The sequence below is a fragment of the Pantherophis guttatus genome, chromosome 13 (genome assembly GCF_059756535.1).
Source record: "Pantherophis guttatus breed Tessera chromosome 13, ASM5975653v1, whole genome shotgun sequence".
Lineage (NCBI taxonomy): Eukaryota > Metazoa > Chordata > Lepidosauria > Squamata > Colubridae > Pantherophis > Pantherophis guttatus.
Window position 1 is genome coordinate 2,378,824 of NC_142075.1, and position 8,715 is coordinate 2,387,538.

At 39.6% G+C, this 8,715-nt stretch overlaps 1 long non-coding RNA gene across 1 annotated transcript; it reads left to right on the forward strand.

Annotated features, from left to right (window-relative positions):
- The first annotated feature begins 91 nt into the window (after positions 1 to 91).
- On the forward strand, positions 92 to 983 carry LOC117676239 (uncharacterized). Its single transcript, XR_004594373.2, has 2 exons — positions 92 to 303; positions 818 to 983. It is a non-coding gene; the product is annotated as an uncharacterized LOC117676239 (long non-coding RNA).
- The last annotated feature ends 7,732 nt before the right edge of the window (positions 984 to 8,715 follow it).

Consider the following 8,715-nt stretch of genomic DNA (forward strand, 5'->3'; position numbering starts at 1 on the left):
GGGAATAATAAAATATACTTGGCAAGGAAGAATTGCAGCAATCATATTTTCTATTTCAAGTGGTTCCAATTCCAAACCCAATAAGGTATTTAATGGCTGGCATGGACTAATAAGGAGTCGTATATAATCCAGCAAAGGGGCAAATATTAAATTCAAGAATTTCCAAGATTCAAAAGAGCAAGGTGCCCCCCCCCCCGCCAAGTTTCAAATTCTACTGCCGTGCTGCCTGCCTGAGTGGATTTCAGCGTGAATTATATTTCAGAGTGGTTCCATCATCTTAATGGAAGACCTACCAGAAAGGCTGTAGATATATTTGGGTGGATGTACACTTTTTTCCCTTCAAAATATTTAATATATTGAAATTATTTAGCAATTTATTAAAAGTTTGGGATAAATAAAGGAAAGGAATAACTCCATATGTCTCCTTTCTTGATTCCATATTGAATGTCTGTTTATATGAGGAAGGACTAAAATTTGCTCAGTGCAGACACAATAATCCATTTAGATTACAATATTTTATTAATAGAGCAAAATTAAGATCTCTCCAGCCACATGCTATTCCAACCTTGTAAGGGTGCTGTGTGAACTAAAAGGAATGTTGAAAACAGTTGAATCACTCAGTGGAGAAATAGAGTAACTTAAGATGGTTTCTTTAAAAAACTTGAGAAAACTCATGTCATTTGGCTGGCTGTGGTGCTGGGGCTTTCTTGATCATACACTTTTATACAAACATATTTTCAAAGCAGAACTATGTTCCTATTGTTTAATGTTAAGGAAAACACACCATTAGCCAAATTTTCTGCAATTGTGTATTCAGCATAGGCTTTACTTGTGGCCCCGGAGAAAAACAGAAGAGCAGCTATTTCTGAATGCTGCTTGCTATTTGGTGGAAGATCTCCAAACTTTTGAACAAAGATGTCTGAGAGGTTCCAAGGACACCTTTCAAATCAGGCTGTTTTCTACTAAACGTGAAACCAAACACATTTTCAGTTTAATGCCCAAGTAAGTTTCAGAATTCAGTTTCCTGCCAGAAGTTTTTTTCTCAAATTGCTCACACTCTTCCTTTATTTGCAGATATGGGCAGGTTCGCCTTCCCTGATACAGCCAGAATGCAAAAGCCTTTCATCCCACAATAGGAAAGTTTATTTTTTTTTTTTTTTAATTTGATTTATATGCCGCCCTTCTCCGGAGACTCAGGGCGGCTTACAGTGCGTTAAGCAATAGCCTTCATACTTTTGTATATTTATACAAAGTCAGCTTATTGCCCCCACAAACTGGGTCCTCATTTAACCTACCTTAGAAAGGATGGAAGGCTGAGTCAACCTTGAGCCTTGGAGAGATTCGAACCAGCAGTAAATTGCAGGCAGCTGTGTTAATAACAGGGTGCTTTAAACCACTGTAGTACCAAGGCTCATAATGTTTATGGCTCAGAATGTTGTGGGAACCCAGCCATTATTTTGGTATGTGTGAATTAAGCCATGAGAAGCCAGGCTGAGTGGCTTGGGCACAGACTACCAGGTGCCAAACTCTGGCCTGCTGTAATATTGGTCTGTCTGGCTGTGTAGGTAGATATCTTACCTGGTATTGGTGAGGGGAAGAGAATGACCATCAGCCTGCTGGGTTAGGGCAGAGATCAGTGTCTATCCTTTTAACAACCAGCGTTGCTGTGTTAATGGATGTTTCCAGTGCAGAGAGCAGCAGGCCACTTCCTGTGTGGTATTCATAGCAAGGCCTAGGACCCAACCTACTATGAATGTTTGTTCGTGGTATGAAGCTTTCACCTTGCCAGGTGCTGTGATTTCCAATATCAAATAACTCAGTTCTGCTTCTAGGCCAAGGGATGGTTTCCTACTGGGCTGGAGCTTTGTTCAGAGACTACCTAGTTGCTTGTGAACATCAAAAAGCTCACAGAGAAAGTTTTTTGGAGCCCAATTTCCAAGCTCTTCAGAAGTAAAAGATGCTAATATGAAAACAGCCGGGACTGTGGCTGCCCACGTGGAGAGTCTTGAGGAGAAATGCAGGAGAGGGGCACCTTCACAGCAGAGGGAACTCAGCTTGGGATGTACCTCCCCTAGTTTCCACGGTTCCTTTCTAACTACCTTCCTGACTGGCCTTGATCCAGGTCAGCTAAGATCAGCCTTCTGGAATGTAAAGCCTTGGCAGCATGCTGGCTGCAGACACTGATCGCAGGCTGTTTCTCCTGGCAGGTTGACTAAGGTGAGGGTCAACAGTTTCTGGTTTGGGAGGTCTTCATATTAAGCAACATGCCACGTTAAAAACATTGTCTGGTTATTTGGGCACAGTACTTTGTGTGACATAGGAATTCGTTTCCTAACATGGGTAAAGTTGAAGATTAGTTTGTTGTGTAAACCTAACCTTTGCTTGACTGGTTTCAAAACAACTGTTTTATTTGTACTCTTCTACAAAGGAAGAATTGCAATGCTGGTAGTCAGTTTTTTTTTTTTAAAGAACATGACTCTTTCAAGAATAGAAGATTGTTTTTTTTATTATTGAAAAGTTTTACAAAAAAACCCCAAGAATTTTCTTCCCCCCATGTCATCTCTGCTACTCCTTTGACCCACTGTTGACTCACCCATAGTCCCAGTGTTGCAGAATATACAGCCTCATGCTACATAACTAAGCTCCATTTCATGCTGAATAAACTAAATTATTTATGTATCTTAAATAGAAAACTATCTTACAATAGATTTTTACCCCAAAAGTTTTTTATTAAAATAAATTCAATAAAAATCAAAAAAAATCCGATTTAAATCAGAAAAATCTGATTTTTTTGATTTTTTAAAAAAAATCATTGATTTTTATCCACCCTGATTTTCTTACAGGTCCACCATATATGATAATAGGTTGCGTCATTACATTCACATCTCCAACATTTAGCTTGCAAATTCGAATACATACATGATAATTTTTTAGGATCTAAGTGCCATCTATAAAACATTTTATAAAAATTATCTCTCAAATTTTGTGCTTGCATAAATTTAACATTTCTGACCCAGATCTTTTCCCACGTTTCCATCATCACTGGTTTCTGAAAGTTTTGTGCCCATTTTATCATACAATCCTTAACCAATTCCGTTTCTGAATCTATTTCCAATAATGCATCATACAACCTTTTAATATGCATCTGACTTTGATCTCTAATCTGTTTCACCAGATTTTCCTCATTTTGCATAACACCAAATTTTTGATCTTCCCTCCATCTAGCTTGAAGCTGACCATACTGAAACCAAGTATAAATTATCCCTTCTTCTTTTAATTCATCTAAAGATTTCAGTTGCAACTTACCCCTTTCCAAAAAAAGAAGCTCTTTATAAGTAATCACCTCTGTTTTTTGCTCTATACTTATATTTTCTATTGCATGTCTGGGATTTGCCCATATGGGTATCTTATAATTTAGCTTATATTGGTACTTTTTCCAAACCCTGAACAATGCATTTCTAAATATATGACCCTTAAACACTTCATCCACTTTTTTTTTCATATAACAAATAAGCATGCCATCCATATAACAAATCATAACCTTCTATGTTTAACATTCTTTCTTCAGTTAAGTTAAACCAATCACTAATTTGTGATAAAGCTGCTGCTTCATAATACAGTCTTAAGTTAGGCATTTTAAGACCTCCTCTCTCACGTATATCCTGTATAATTTTCAGTTTCACTCTTGGTTTCTTCCCAGCCCAAATGAAAGTATTAACCCCTTTCTGCCATTCCATCAAATTTCCATCTTTCTTAAGCACTGGTATCATTTGAAACAAAAATAAAAACCTAGGTAGCACATTCATTTTTATTGCTGCTATCTTTTCCAGTAATGATAGTTATAACTTTTTCCAATTTTCCATTTCTTTCTGTACTTTTTGCCAAAGAATTTCATAATTATTTTAAAACAATTTCGTGTTTGAGGCTGCAATATATACTTCTAGATACTTAATCTTTTTAACTATTTCAAACCCTGTTATTCTCCCTAAGTCTTCTCTTTGAGTTATGGACATATTTTTAGTTATCATCTTTGTCTTATGTAGATTTACTTTAAATCCAGATACCTTGCCATATTGAGCTATGTCCAACATATAGGGAGCCGCTTCTATAGGTTGAGATAAAGTAACAACCAGGTCATCTGCAAACGCTCTTAATCTATAATCCTGCTGTCTAATTACAATTAGACAGCAGGACAAAAATTTTATAATCCGTGTTCAAAAGTGAAATTGGCCTAAAATTTTCAGGTTTAGTACAATTTAATTATCTCTGCAATAGCATCAGCACAAATATCTTTTAAATTTTCTTTACTATTTTCTTTCAGGCCTCTCAATCTCAAAGCAAACTCCATGGACCTGTATTGTAACATTCATTACCAATTCATCATCCACTTTCTCTGTTCTGGTCATGTGACATGTGCACTGCTGTCTGTTCTGATTGGCCTGACACAAAATCCACCAGGGGGAGTGTCTTTGGCTCCGAAGAAGCCAAAATTTATTTAAATATGAAGAAAATATGAAAGAGCTTAAAAAACAAATGAAAGAATTTTTTGTAATTAATATGAATAAGGGTACTTCCATGGAAATGGTCTGGGGTGCTAGCAAGGCTTATATGAGGGGTATGTTAATACACATGAATAATAAACATAGACTAAAACAACAAAAGAAGCGGAAAGAGATAGAGGAAGAAATAAAAAAGAAAGAACAATAACATCTCCCATTTTGCTTTCCAAATTTAAATTGGCTTGATTAATTTCTTCAACTTTCCCATCAAGCTGGATAACAAGGTTTGACAATCCTGATACAGCATAAACAATATCTTCTCTTATTTCATTGTTTCTCTGCAACCACTTCCTTAATTGAGCTTATATCCTCCTCAACTTTCTTTAATTTCCCTTCCACAAGTGATGTTAAGTTATTCATAGCTTCTTTCATTGCTGTTGCTTGATTGTTCATGGCTTCTTTCATAAATTCTTTAAAATCATTAAGTGCTGCCTCCTGACTCTGACTCTCTGTGAATCAGCCAGAAGTTGTGCTTTCTGTGTCACCACTGACACAACTGGAGAACCTCCCTCTCCTTTAACAACTCCTGGTTTCACTTGTTTAGAAGCCATTTTTCCCCCTTTTAAAGAGATCTTTTTTTTTTCCAAAGCCACAAAGTCTCTTAAACAACTTTAAAATGTTTGTAATTTATAGTCTCTAATTTATCAGGCAGGATGATTTTTTTTCTCCACAAGCTCTCACTTCCCAGCAGTTGATAAGCAGCTAATCCACTCTCCCAGCACAAAGTTCTCAATAAGCACTTTCGTTTCTGGCTTTCACTTTCAAAACCATAACAAAGACGCCATCTTCAGCCTCCAGCTCAATGAAATTCAGTTTGAAACAAAGTAACTTCGGAGTTAAGCTCTGTACTTTTAAAGCTTGTTCTCCTGTTTCCGCTCTGCCTGCGCTTGTAATCAGTCAAACTCACTTTTGAAAGCAGGATCGGATCGCGGCTTCTCGCTCTGCTTTCGCAAAGTTGTCCTGGCTTCGGAGCTTCTTGGCGGGCTGGCTGGGGAGCTCTCACCCTCCAAGCCTCTGGAAATATTCCAGAGGGCTTTCGGGGAGCTCTACTCTCGCCCACCGGCTCTCCTCTCCTTCTTTTCCCGAAGGGGAGGTTTTTCAGCCGCCAGACAGCCGGTTTGCGCTGTCAAAGCAGTTTTTACGAAGACACAGGGCTGGCGGTCTTAAAAGACCGTCCACGGAGTCTGCGGTGCCGACCGGAAGTCTAGAATAGAAGATTGTTAATGATGGTCCCTGACCCTGGAAAGTATATGAATAAGCGTTCTATCAGGACATACTAGTATTAGATAAAAATGCACAATTCTCTTTTCTAAAATTGTAGCCTGCTTTACACATAATGCTATTTCTGGATTTAGTTTTCTTTATTATGGTTTGTATATCAGAATCTAAATTATTTGTATTTTGTCAATCAGCCACATTTCTTATTTCTGGATGCTGAAATATTTTAAACATGGATTGTCTTCCTGCTTGAATCGGAAGCTACTCTTTATGCTCTTTATGGCTTAGGGCCGGGGTACTTACAAGACCGCCTTCTGCCACCAATAGCCTCCCACTGGCCAGTACGCTCACACAGGGTGGGCCTCCTCAGGGTGCCGTCCGCCAGACAATGTCGGCTGGCGACCCCCAGGGGGAGAGCCTTCTCTGTGGTGGCGCCCACCCTCTGGAACAACCTCCCCCCAGAGTTACGTACAATAACAGACCTCCGGATTTTTCGTCGGGCCCTGAAAACCCATTTATTTCAACTAGCTGGGCTGGCTTGAGTCAAATTTTAAACTGATTTTAAATTGGAATTGTTTTAATCACGGCCAAAAGATTTAATTATTTTAATCAGTTTTTAGATTTTGTATGTTTTGTATGTATGTCTTGTTTTTATTTTCGGCTGTTCACCGCCCTGAGTCCTATATTGGAGAAGGGCGGTATAGAAATTTAAACAAATAAATAAATAAATAAATAATGCATGTATTTATATGCTGCTTCAATTAACTCTGCCCAGTTAAGATGTGCCAGAATAAGCCTCAGAAATGTGGCAGGCGCAGTGTCCTCAATTCTTACTGTACATCTTTTTCCACTACAAGGCAGATGGAGGACTGACCAGGAAATGCCAAAACACTCACCTCCTCCCACAATGCCAGCAAAAGACCTGTTTAACTGTTGACACAGGAAAAAAACCCAGTCCAGCAAGCCTGATATGGAATTCCCCACAAGTAAACAAATCATCGTAGCTTATGTATGGTGTGACTGTTTCATTCAGGGGGTGCTTCTTGGGCTTGATATTTATGAGGGTTTATCAGGTGAGTGGCTTCCTGCATTGGGCCTTTTTCTGTGTCACTGTAAACAGGTATTTTGCTGGCATTGTGGGAGGAGATGGGTGTTTTTGGCATTTCCAGGTAAGCATTAAACAAATAAGTATATACTGTAGTATGCAGTGATAAATACAAATGAACAATAGGATTAGCAAATGAATAAACAATATGATAAAAAATTTCAGCTAATGATTACAGAACAAATCTTTAATATATCTGTCAGAGCTGCCAATCGCTTTTTTGGCTAATGTTTTCCTCTTCATTAAACAAAAATAATACTTAAAACAGAAAAAGGTTGAATACATGTATCATGAATAAATCCGAAAACCTGACTAGGAGAATCCAGAATCTTCTCCCTTGTCCTTCTGTCCTAGAAATACTATGTGAAACAGGCAGCCAGGGGAGCAAATGGGGTGTGCTCAAGACCACCAACCCCAAAGAATATTGCCATGTTCAGACAATATCTGTGCATAGGAGGAGCTTCTTTTGCCTCCGCAGCCATGCGCCACTGCACAAACATCTTTCTATGGCTGCCAGTCCCACAGCAGCGACTCTGAGTGGATTGAAGAACCAACAATTTCATACTCCAACCCCCGAAGTCCCAGGTTAAAGCAGTAGTCCCAACCTGGAAAAGCAACATTTAGCCGGCAAGGTTCCCCTAAGCCCTTGGCCTGAATGCCAGTTGAACAGCCAGGCCTTTGGTGCCTTATGGGAGGATGCCAGCGTCAGGACCACACAGACGTGGGGCAAGCGCAGGCACAGAGAAAGCATGGCAACAAGTTGTATGCCGGAAGGGACCCACAGTATGCCCTCCCACCAGCTCTGGGGGACAGGGCTGAAGTGATGGGAGAGGCAGTCCTGCAACAGCCTGGCTGGCTTTATGGGAGATAAGCAGCCCCTTGAATCCCACCAGCAGCCAGAGCAGCTCAAGGAGGCATGGGGTTGCTGCCCAAACATTGCTTCTGGGCCAGCTGAGCCCCAACCAGGCTTATGACTGGCTGATTGAGTGTAATTCTTTGAGAAACTCTTTCAGGCACCCAGGGGCTTCCCAGTGTAGCTGTCTATATAAAACTATATTTATTATAAAAACTGATCACAATCTATCATCTTCAATTTTTTGGAGGAAGGTTATCTGCTTTCCACAAGGCCAAATACTTAGTGAGATTTTAGCAACCACTTAGTGTGTGCGATCAAAAAGAAAATAGGAATTTTCTTCCAGTGTTTTGAGTGAGTTGGATTATAATCAAACAAAGGTTGCCATAAAGTAAAAACCATCGGAAAGAGCTTGGTGTCCGACCCATAAAGACGTCTCAGGCAACCCTATTTGCCAGTTTAAGCACCAAAGTCTTTGGGACATTTATTTTCTCCAAATGCCACACTTCCCTGATGGCATATTTCTTTCTCAGTGGACTTGGAAGACCATCTCAGGATGATTCTGAAGAGGAGGATTCAGAGGGAAAGTGGGGCTTTGGGACGTGTGAAGACCGAAGCTGGCGCTTGCCTGTTTGCAAGGCTGTAGGACTGTTGAAGAAATATAGTGGTTTAGAGCAAGAAAAGGGGTGAGAGGTGTCCTATGTCTAAGTGTGCAGGATAATTAGACTGAAAGAAATGACAGCTGGAATCAAAATTGGAAGCCAAATCACTAACAATTTGCCATATGGAGACAACCCTACTTCGTTAGCAGAAATTAATAAAGACCTAGAATCACTCATTGGAAAATGGCAAATGGAAATACTAAGAAGGCAAAGGTAATGTTAACTGGCCTGGCCCATGAACATACTGACAGGTGATGGCAAAAGGTGAGGCGTCAAGAACGAAAGTGGGTGGAGAAGTTAAGAAGACTGGTCTTAAAG